Genomic DNA, 12,251 nt, shown 5'->3' on the forward strand with positions numbered 1-12,251 from the left:
TCTGCATCAGGTTTTGGAAGGAATTCATCTACCCTCCATCAACAGACACAGCAGTTTTGAACGAAATTGATAGCAAAGAGACCTTTTTACATGGGTATTTTCCAGGTCTCCTCTAAGTGCTACCCCTTACCAGAGCAATCAGTGCTTCTGTGACCTCCCAGTTGCACTGCTTTAAAACCATTTGCAAGTTACAGCTGGCGCAGAACGGGGACACCGGCTTTCAGTGTAACGCTCACTGGCTACCTGACAGCTCAGCTACCCGCTCTTGCCTCCCCTCCTCGGTCAGCAGTGCTACGCGTGGTTTGAATCTTTGCTCTGCGAGAGACTGCCTTTGCACCACAGCCAGAGATAGCTAAAGCATCAGTGGTCTGATTGTTCCTCTGGGCTGATGGGGCCAAAATTTGCTTCGCTTTAGGAAATGGAACAAGGCCCAAGTCTTTTCCCAAGTGCTTGTCTAATGATGGATGAATTTGTTTTCCTTCATTCTCTTTGATAAAACTAAGACAGAGTTGCGTGTTTCAACACATGTTGCACTGTGTAGGCTGAAACATGTTGGTAGGGCACAACTACTTATATTTAAACCCAGACACGTATTGAGAATCCTTACGGGAGCTTCGCACATCCAAAATAAACACAGGCTGTTCCCAAGTTGCACCCTAAGAAACTTCAGGCAGGAACTGGTGGGGGATCTCCCATACTTGGCCAGCTGACATGCTGGCATGCATGTCCTTGCCAGCGCTTCTTTTGCCATAGAACATTCCTATGCTCTGAGTTACTGGAGAGAAATTTGGGCTTTCTTAACACTTTGAAAAATATTTTACAACTAACTGTTGCACTGGGGAGTAAATGTGATGGGAAAACAAAACTCCAGTACCCCAAGACTACTACTACGTATAAACAGATAGAATAAGGCCATAGCTTTTGGAAGGCATGGTTGTTCCGAAAATGGGATGGGATTTTTTAAATAGGATGCTGCTGGTTAGCTCTCATGAGAATCCTGGCTGGAAGAGGTACAGTGAAATTAGCTGGATTTTACATTCTCTTGGAAAGCAAGACTTCTGTGTCTCTGGTGAATATTTGCACATAGGGACCATTAAACTCAGAAGACCAACTTCCCTCAGTGTAGGCAGGTATAACATGAAAAAATCCAAGAGTGTTGCATTTGCTTAAGATAAATGTGACTACAACCCAATATTTGAGAGCTAAAGACACCATCTTTAAAATGGACTAAAGAAATTATAGAAAAATTCTGGTGGGAAGAGGCGTCTGGGGTTCATTAGCCCTCTGCTCCAAGCACATCACAAATGAGAAACAAACAAACAAACAAACAAACAAAGACGGTATTTTACCAGGCACTTAAGTATGAACTACCAACTAAGTACAGAAATCTCTCCTTGGGCTGGGGAGGTTAGCTAAAAGGTTTGCTTAAATATTCCATACGCAAATGCGCGCATTATGTGCATCATATGTGTGTGTGTGTCTATGTTACTCTTATAGAGCACCCTGTGCGGTTGCTGTCTCTGTTAGGAGCCTGCTAGATTTTTCTCCCCAACTCCCGAAGTCTCCTTTGAATGCTCTCCATTAACATGCCACTGTGGCAGTGTGACAAGTGCAGAGGAGAGAAATGCAGTTTCCGATTATGGAGACTGTGAGCTCAGAGACTCACAGCAACAGCGGCAGGAGACCATTGCGGATATGCTAAGACTTTTAGGACCAGGAGCCTCTGATCTAATTCAAGAAGCTGCTTGTTGCAGATCTTTTTCACTCGCCCAGCTACTCTCAGACATCTAGAGACCCTCCCCTTAAAGCCTATGCACCCTTTTCTAGACTCTTTCCTCATTAAAGCCATTTTTACTACCTGTTTCCCCATCTGGCCCTGGACCTCCTTTGAGCTGACTTACTTCAGCTCTTTCTCCCGCTGTTTGACAGTATCAACAGAAATGAGGAGAACACCAAAATAAGCTCTTCCCTTTCTCCATTGATTGGTGTACTGGGCACCCCTCTTCCAAATCAAATACCTGATAAGTGAATATAAACATTTTCATAAACACAAACACACGCAGTTAAGCTGGCTGAAGGTTGCATACGGCTAAGGATGTGAAAGCTTCGTTCCTCTGCGCAAACAAGGACTAAGCAGACAAGCAACGAATGGGCTCCTGTGACCTTGTCAAAATTGATTAAAACACATTAGCATGCACATGCTAACTTCTGTTCAGGAATACCTGGGAAACAAAGGCAGGCCCTCCGACTTGGGGAATATTGGATTGTGAAGTCTCCATTACCTCAGGTCTGCTTTTAAAAGCGAGACTGACATGATCCCAGCTCTACCACCATCTCAAAATGAAAAGTCTGTGTTTCTGGGAAAGGCCCAAGTTACAAATGAGTAGCACTGCTAGCTCATAATGGTAGTATAACAAGAATAAATAATAACTGTTTACGCTGCTCCTTCCAAGGAAGCTATACAGCTGTGGTTGCAAACATCCAATTTGTCACACACTACCTCTTAGTGCAGAAGCAATTCTCCACGTGTGGGCAGAGCGCTCTGCAGGCTTGCTGTTGTGCAAGGAATAAAAGGCAGACGCGGCAAGCTAAACTAGTCCTGTCGGCACCTTCTCCTAGACCGAGCTCTCTAAATTTGCCCGCTCGGGGTAACTTTTGGCATCAGGTGCTTTCCAAACATAGAAGGCGGTGCCGGCCTTCAGCGACTTGCTGTGCCTCAAGGAATGGAGAAAGGAAGGCTAGAAATGGCAAAAACTGAAGCAGAGAGATTAAATTGTTAATAGATACTCACGGGGGTGGTTCCACTGGATTTCAGCAACCCACTGAATAAGCTGCCCTGAGCTGGCTGCCTGCTTTGCCGTCGCTCAGCTTCCTCTCCCTCTTTAATATATAAACTGTCCTCAGTTACTGTTCCCGCCCTCCATGTGAGCCAGCCTGCCCCATGGCCCTGCTGCCAGCCCCTGTTAATTCTCCACCCATCACTCGTTCCTTTGCCCGCACAGGATCTGGAAGGAAAGAGCCACGGTGGCCTGCGCTGCCGAACCTGGGGAAGCCTCACTTCCCCCAGCCACGCTGCTGCGCCAAGCTCCCGTCCATTAGAAACCAGCCAAATCTACAGCAACAGCAGGAGATTCCTATTTAGGTCAACATAATGCAGTGACGAGAGAAAGGAAAAACGTTAGGCGAGGTAGTTCGGTGCCTCTTCCTGGCTTCTGCAGCGTGTCAGAGATTTGAGCCTGATTTACAGCAACCACAGGGCGCTGATTATCGATCTCCAACCATCCCACCCCACTTGCTGCCATTGAGAGATCCAGCCTACAGCAGTGATTCCCACACCCACACCCACACAGCTTCTTCAAGCAAGACGCAGCCTGGGAAGACGCTGCCATTTTGAAACAACGCCTGTAGAGACCATGCCGCGCTCTTCTGCTTCGAGTTCAAAATAACTGCTGTTTCTCCATAATTGCTGGAGACTCTCTTGATCTAACAGTGTGAGGTATAGTGACCCATGACTGGGATATCTGGAACAACAGTCAGAGAACCTGCTTTCACTGGGACACCCCTGTAACTCTCGTGAAACCCTTGGTGCTGGCTTTTCTGTTTGTTTGGCTAAAGAAAAGAGAGCAATGACCGTAAGAGGAAACAGGGCAGGTGGGGAGAATTTCAGAGTCCCCTCACAGCTCCTGGGATTTGCCAGTGTGCTCGCAGTTTTACGCAAAGCTTTTCACAGCAAGACCTCAGAAATTTGCAGAAGCCAGGTCAGCAACGGGCTGCTAAAATTTAGCATACTCCAATAATCCTGAGAGGGAGCATGCTCGGTTTTTGGTGGAAGGGCTGTTGAGCATAAAAAGGAGCAGGACAGCTCCGCTTCAGCGCATCAACCTGCGAATTTTAGCATCCCCCTGAGACTGTAGGGCAGACCGGGGCTGCAACCCTCCTTTTTTCAAGATATATTGCAAATTGTTTTTTTCCCCCCTACAAAGTATAAAATCAGAGTCTAAGGTTTGCTCAACTGAGCTGACCAGAGAATGTATCACTCTCTGCCTGTCTCCTTCAAACAGGAGACACTGCCAAAACTAGAAGTATGTGTTTGCCAGAGGCAAACTGTTTGCAGCATTCAGCCATCAAGACTGCAGTCTCTTGTGGCTTCAACAAGCTTCAACGAGAGCTATCTGCCCATCAGCCCAAAATGTTTCTATCTGTTCTGACAAAAGCAGTCATGTAATGAGAAAATGAACCTGGCAATTTTCCATTTAAACCAAGAAAACTTCACAAATTTCTCTCCTGTGCCCTAAATACACAATTTGGAAGGATTTGTGCTCTGTAGTTGCTTATGAATCCACAATCTAGGCAGAATTTAATGACCTACTAATCTTTTAGGATAGTTCACAGAAAAAAAAAAAGGTGACAATTCCATCCTGGGTTTGAAGTCTGGAAAGTGGATCTGATATAACCTACCTTTGTAAATGGCAGCAGTTACTTGCAGCCCTGCTTGAACTATCACATGTGCTGTTTTCAGCAGCAGGCTGGCTTGCACATGAGCAACAAAACCCAAAATGCTCATGGGCAAAGATCCCATTTAACTCGAGCAGAACCTGTCACTGCATTAAGAATTCAGCACATTTAGCACATCTGCGAAGTTGCATTTTTACAGGCTGACTGCAATTTAGTAAAAGAAACTCATATTGTATATCTGAATCCAAGAAAAAATGCCTTCTCCTGACCAGCGAGTAGCCAAAGCAGTCCCTGACTGACAGGAGCAAAGGAAGCATGTTTTATCATACTCACATCTCAGAGTGTACAAGGCTACAAGAAGACCTCAAGGGGGCTTAAGCAATGAAAACTACCACTCACTTTGTCTCTACTAGATTGAGTAAGCTAAAAGCACATTTCCTATTCCGTTTGGCTGGTAGACCCTTCTGATTTGAAGCAACTTCAGCATGGGCCAAGTTAAAGCTGTCATTTCGTATTGTCAGGAAATGATGACAATGCGATCCTAAGCTTTCAGAGATGTGTCTTACTTTGCTTAAACATAGTAATATCCTAGTTCCTCAATTAAGAAGTACCAGAGGAGTACCAGTCTTCTTTGGGATCTGCTGGGTATCTGTAGGCTGGAAACATGGCAGATCCCTTCATAGTGAGGCGTGGTGGTGGCGAAAGGATTATGAATAGGGAAAATTCACAGGGGTGGATTTCCTTCTATTCATCGTGCTCATGGAAATATGCAATTGGAGGGGAGGATGTAGGAAGAGGAACTGGGGATGTAAATAGTCATTTTACCCATGAAAGAACATTGGTTATTAGCTAGCTTGAATGTATTATGTGGATTCTTTTTACTTGGAACTACAGCTTCTTCCCAATTTATAATTTGCAGTGGAAACACAAAATCTATCATCTTCTGAAACAATCATATATTAACACAGATTCAAAATTGCTACTTAAGCCATATGCATGTAAAATTACTCCTAAATACAGCTGCTCCGTTTGTAGCATTTGATCTACATCAGTAGAGCAAACACTGGCTGACTTGACAGAAGCATGCTGTGATCCCTTGGCCCATTGTTGTCACGACTCATTGCGATCCTCTCAAGTTATTTCCTCAATAAATTAGCCTGTGTCTTAGAAGGAACCCAAAACTGTGTTAAAAGATCAAGAAAGAAAATAAAGACGTAACAGGGAGTACTGCCACCTTTATTAAGTTGTGATTGTAAATACACAGCAACTAAGAATATATTTCATCTCACGGGCCTGTATGTATCACCTGAACCTGTGCCGACAGACCATGTTTACACTGTTAGAGCCCACGACAAGAGGTTTTGCTTGTGTACCCCATCACTCCAGAGCTGAGGATCTATTCTGTTCCCCTATGATATCGCTGCAGTACAAAAAGGTCGCTTATTTTGCTATTAAATATACACGAGCTGCTGATCTGTCACTTTCTTTTGTCTACTTTATCTTCTTCCCCAAGTAACTGTACGACTTTGGAAGTAATCCTGGCTGAAAATACTTAGAACTGCACGGTTTAGCTGGTAAGCACGAAAATCCAAAATATCATGACTAGACAAACCCAGAAAGATGTGATCTTACAATAACCCTAAACCACAGAAACTAACAGGAAATTCAGTGTACACTAGCAAGAGTGTTATGCTTTATCTTTTAAATACATTTTAATCAAAAATTAAAAGAAATACTATGACTATGGTTTTCTCATATTGCTTTGTGTGAATGCTGTTAAGCTCATAATGACAGAAGTGTAGCTCAACTACATCCTGCCTTACACTGAATCACCTTATGGGCTACACAGGGGCAAGTCAGTGAACAAGGTTCTTCTGATTGCCCTCGTGTAAAATTACAGGCAACTGACTTTGCAACGTCAGTGCAAAGATGCCAATGTAGAATCAGTTCCAAGTAGAAAAAAAAAAACCTAGCCAAGAATATACTGATTTCTCCAGCCCACACAAGCCAGCTTCACACAAGAGACAGTAATGTTGTAAAAAAGAAGAAAGAAAGGAAGAAGGAAAGGAAGACAGACAGACAGACAGACAGACAGACAGACAGAAAGAAAAAGAATGAACTAGCAGTTAGCTTTGCTACTTTTCAGTTCAGAACTACTAATCTCATTTTAAAGGCACCAACAGATATCTTGCCCTATCAAAACAAACGATCAGAACCTTCCTATCTTGTCCTTCCTTAGTAATTCATCTGCTTTCTGCATTAATGTCAAAATGGAAATTTTTTCAGGGGAAAAATTACTGTTGACAAATGGATCTGGAGGAACAGGAGTAGTGCATGCTCCTGTGTTGTACTGCTAGCACAAGATTTCTGCACAGATGCCTCTTAATTAGTCATCTGAAGACTCAGAGCAATCACGTCATGCATATTGTGTGGCTGTAACTTCCACATTCCATCTAATGACAAGTGTTATTAACTAGACAGCTGAAGACAGAAGAAGTTCTCTGCCTTTCTGTTTTTTGAGCTGTAGTACAAGAGCCTTTCTTTCATATCTGGCTGTAAATCAAGATCAGTCTTAGACTCAATGCCTTTCCATCACTATTACCTCATCTTACCTCAGTTTTAATACCAGCAGTATTGTTTTATATCTTTTTTTATAGTCCATTAATTTCAAAGTCCTCTGGAACACTTTGCAATAATTTTGTAGACTACATTAATTTCTTGTGGCAATAGCTAGGCTAGTGAATTGCAAATAGTCTCAACTGAGCCAGAAGTGATGTTTCTGCTGCTTAGGTCTACTGGAATTTTAAAGATACTTTTCTTGCTTCTTTTCTAGCCCCTGACACCGGCTCAGTCATGCAATTACCAAGTCAACAGGATCCAAGTATTAGAGACAAACTGTGTGAATTCCTGAATTATGAAGTAGTATTTCTGCTAGATACTGCATTATTTTTAAAAATCCTGGAAGACTTACTCCTGCAGTTTTACTAGACTACAGGTTCCCTTTTGTCAAAAGCCATGGTGGGGGAGTTAAGAGCCTGGAGGCAAAGCCTTCACTTAAGTCAACCCTGGGGCCAAAAAGTTCTTTTAAGTTCTCGGAACAATAGGAAACAATGGTATTTCAGTCTGAAAAAAACAGGCATTTTTGCATCAACAGCTGAAATACTTCTACTTACTCCCTCAAAGAGTTATAGCTCTAACCTTACCTGTGTGCCTGTTCCTGAATGCTAATGCTGGGTTGCATTGGACAACCGTAGTGATGGGCTCTTATGTGGCTTTCTGTTCACTTTCTGCATTGGAAGTAATGCACTACTGGTCCCAGAGCGCTACACTAGACTAAGCAAGGGATAAAGTATTTAAAAGAATAGCCTGAAGTTTCTCCTAAGTGGTATCAGAACCTGGAGCACAACTAGAAAGGTAGTACAAATGGGCAAGTTAGGGAAATGGTCTGAATTGCTCCTCTCCTGCACATTTATGCAGTTCTTTTGTCAGCCTCTTGGAGGTTCCTTTGTGTTTCAACGTATGAAACAATAAACAGCATATTTATTAATACAGAACCATAAAAATAAGCCTCAATTAAATTAAAAAGGTCTTGAATCTAGTGACTCTCTCATTGAACGTGGGTGTAGAGGGAAGCCTATCTAAGCCAGAAGCAGGAATGTTTTGCAGAGCAAAAGACTAGTGGTGAATATTTAATTTGTCTCTGACTACTTCATTTTATCCCACGCTTTCATCTTTCCCTCCACAGCAGCTCTACTATTCTCAGTGTGCATTAGTTGGAATAGGAACACAGTACATTGGCAACATGTTATTTGTAGGCTTCTTTCCTGGACCAGTGAGAAGACTGTGAGAAGGAGCTCTGGCTCCTCCAACACACACTCTTTGAAAGGTGGCTGTTACTTAAACTCAGAAACTACCCAGAGACTTGTAAAGGGTTTCTGCAAAATAATGACACTAAAAACCCAAACCAAGCACGCACTATCACCCCACCCCTGAAGCTTTCATCCTGTATAAGGTGGTTGAAATCTTGGCCTCGGTGAAATAAATATTTTAGGACACTGACTTCACTGGGGATGGGATTTCACTCTTTGCTCTTTTACTACAACTGACTAAAGGAGCGAATTTAAAATATGTAGGTTTTGGAGTAATTTTCTCCAATAGAAAAGGCAACGCTTAAGTTACTCAGTTTTTAACCACAGTTTTTCAACTTGTTATAGATACTAGTTCCCCTCTGTCCTAGATGCAATGTTAATCACCCATTCATCACTGCAAATTGACAACATAAATGCTGACTTGCGCAAACAATGTTAGAGAAAATGGTGTTCTTGCTGCAGAAGTGAAATACAGAGCCTTTCAAGCTTTCTGCACTTCTCAGTTTTATGTAAACCCTAATTTTCAAGCCTTTGTTCTGCCTTTAAAGGTCACACTGTTGAAAGCTATGAAGCATAGCATGGGTTCCCACTGATATTAAAATACTGTTTACTAAATCACACATATAAATGTAAAGAAGAAATTGTTTGCAACCTACTGTGTTAATAAGAGATGATTTATCAGACAACACATTTCCAAGCATCAACATGTGGAATGTAAAAATCTGACCTTAATCACACAAAGTGATTTTTTTTTGTGTTTTGAAGTAAAGTCTCCACACTGCCATCCAATCACGCTAACTTCTGACGACGCCCTATTTGACCGATTAATCTCTTAATCTTGCCAATGCTTTACTTCAAGAATAAAAGTGGTCTTTTTAGATTTGAGTATATGATTGCACATTTGCAGTATCAGGGTTTCATTTGCATATTCAAATTGCAAAACTGCATCTTCCCTTTGTCTGTGTAAAGCCAACTATAGCACTTCAAATGCTAAACAACCACCGTAGAGTTGGACAGTATTTTTAGCATCTCTATGGTGCACTTCTATCTTTAGCCACTGTGTTCAGAAACAATCCCACCAGGACACTGCATAGCTAACATAGCTCCGTCTCTTCACCACACTCAATTTTCCTCACAGAACACGGTGAAAGGAAAGTAGACTACAGAACAGGCCAATTTAGGACCCCCCAAAGTTAACTTAGATGCACTGTCTTGAGCAGGGTAGAAGCATACCAAAGTATTAAAATAGGACTTTGCATCCTGGGAGCACTATGGGAATGACTGTGCGGGAGGGACGGGGGCTGCCATGACCTCCTCCAGGGAAAATACAGCTCTGCACTACTCTGGGTCTGAACTGGGCAGATAAATCAAGGAGGACAGGGAAGGATTCCTGCATGTAGTTTCGTAGAAGGATGTGCCCACGGGTTCACGGCAAATTTCTGGTCAAAGCTTAACCCTGAAAGAGAAGTTAATAATTGAACTTGCCAAATCATCACAATTTTTAAATCCAGCTGCATCTTGTTTTTACAAAGAGGCATCTTAAACCAGTGAGCCATTTTATTAGACTCATGCTCATGTAACAAAAACATGTGTTCGCTCTTGAGTGCCAAGTATCATCCTGGAGGGTTACCAACCTCCGTTGCTGACTGGGAGCCAGGCTGCAGTTATCTGTCGCAATAGAAGAGGTGGCTGGGAAGGCAGAGCAGGAAGCACGCTGCTCGGCTCGGGAGCGCTTTGTGCCATCCTGCCTCTTCTCTGCAAAGGAGATGCACTGCAGGGGGGAAAAAGAGCCTGAAACTCTTTGTTGTCTGTAGCCGAACTATCTCAGGGCAGCCTGCTGAGCAGCCTGGGCACAGCCCCACGCTTGCTCTTGCATTCCCTAGAGGTATTTTTGAAAATGGCTGAAGCATCACCAGTTGCAAGACCCAACCATAGCAGCTAGGGCAAGTCGGAGTGCGTAGGAAATGTTTTAGTGTCAGCTGTATGAGGTATTTCAGAACTACAGGTTTACCACAAAGAGAGAACAAACTCATTATGGGAACGGCTGTGTTAATCAGATGATTAAGCTTTGAACCTCCAAATCTGACAGAGCTGAAGCTGCATAAGGAGACAAGAGCCTCTGATACCTCGATTTACATAAGAAGAACCTATGGGATCCTGTATGTCCTGCTAATAGTGAAGGAAAGGGAATTATGTAAAGGGACTCTTTTTTTGATTAAGCGCCTTAGCTGAGGTTGGCAGATGAGCCTAGGAGAACTAGACTCTTGGCTCCAATTTAATCTCAAGGGAACATGAGAACCTGAAAACTCTTTAGGACAATTTAGGCCTCATGAACGTTTCACAAATGGGCTCCCCATTTCCCAGTTGACACCTATCTTCTCTCCCATTACTGCATGGTATCCAACACTGTTATTAAAATTCTTTACATGATAATGGGGCTTCTCAAATAAATTGTGTTCATGAGCTTCCTCTGCCCTATCACAAGTATGGCCACATGCCTGGGGAGTATGAAAACCGGGGAAACACAACACCAGGGCCTTGAGGCTGGCCCTGGGTTCTCCAGCAAGGCCAAGATGTGCAGGAGGCAGCGGCCAGGCAGCAGCGCGCACTGTGGATTAGGTCTACAACACATATCTGCAGTTTTTCTTACTTTTTGCTGAAGTTATTATTTCCTCTTAAGCCTAGCAGGTCTTCCACCAAGAATATTACAGCTATTCATTTGAGGGGTTCACATCATGTAACATGAGTGTCGGGCTAAAGATAAAAGACAAAAACCCCACAGGGTGTTTGTTTTTTCTCCGCCCTTTCTTACTAGACTTAATTTGTAATCGAATAGAGGTTTCCTCTATGCCCAGGATGTTAAGCAGACATCCCAGGGTACTGTCCTCATCCTACTTAGGGCTCCTCAGCTGAAGACACCGGGTTGCAAGATTTGGCCTTTACTCAGAAACAACGGTACCGCCGGAAAACACACCGCATCCTTTTGAATATCAGCAGTAAACTACCTTTCCAGTTTCTCCTACGGACATGATGTCTAGAGTTGAGCAAACGCATTTTTGAAAGGTCAGAACATCTAAGCTGTATATACCTAGTTTAGGATGAAAAACCCCGTTGCTGTCTTTTAGTTATGACATTTCAATTTACCCGCAAGAATTACACTGCTTCCCCGAAAGCTTTCAAGCCCAAGAACATGCTTTTCTCCCAATGGTGGAAAGTGATGAAGGCAAAATACTAATACACTTTTTCTGTATTAACTTATCACAGCTGCCACCAAATCTGCTGCTTTGTCAAGAATACAGCCTTTCCTCCCTAAAGGCAAAACCTGCCAGCAGATGTGCGCGTGGGGAAGCACTGTGCGCTCCACGGAGAAGGGGCTACAGGAATCGGACTTGCCCGGAAAGCAGCTGATTTCAAGTCACAGCCAGGCAAGCCAAGTGCTGGCATTCACGACAAACTCTGCAAACACGAAGGAACTACTAAACCTCCTAAAATACAGAACTAGGAGGCCAGTATCTCTTCATTTTTCTGAAGCAACGGGAGGAACGTCCTCTTTCAGTTACGGTTAGATGGTCTAGTGAAGATATCGTTGCTAAAACTATCAGGAAAAGACTGTCATGTCAGAAGGCAGCGTGTAAAATTGCTGGGCAGCTACAAGGGCGTAGAAAACAGGGAACAAAAGTTTGGATTCATTGGCAGTGCTTTGATCTGTCACAGGAGCCACCTTTACATTAGAGGACGGTGGGTGAGTTGAAGAACAGCCGGTTTAATCCCAGCCCAAGGAGGGGAGCCCCATTTCGTTTCCAGGGGGCTGTCTGAGGCGATTCCTTCGCTGCAGGCTGTATTTCCTCCCCGTGGCTCAGACCCGCCTAAGCGGTGGCTGCACGGAGCTGGCTCTGTAACCGGCAAGCGCTGTGCTAACGCGGGCGC

The 12,251-nt window shown here is 43.5% G+C and overlaps 1 protein-coding gene across 4 annotated transcripts in view; it reads right to left on the minus strand.

The window, feature by feature from the left end:
* Positions 1–12,251, minus strand: part of MAMLD1 (mastermind like domain containing 1) — a 276,638-nt gene that overhangs the window by 36,352 nt on the left and 228,035 nt on the right. The gene's annotated exons all lie outside the window — the stretch shown is intronic.

This window comes from Struthio camelus, chromosome 11 (assembly GCF_040807025.1).
Source record: "Struthio camelus isolate bStrCam1 chromosome 11, bStrCam1.hap1, whole genome shotgun sequence".
In the NCBI taxonomy this organism is placed as follows: domain Eukaryota; kingdom Metazoa; phylum Chordata; class Aves; order Struthioniformes; family Struthionidae; genus Struthio; species Struthio camelus.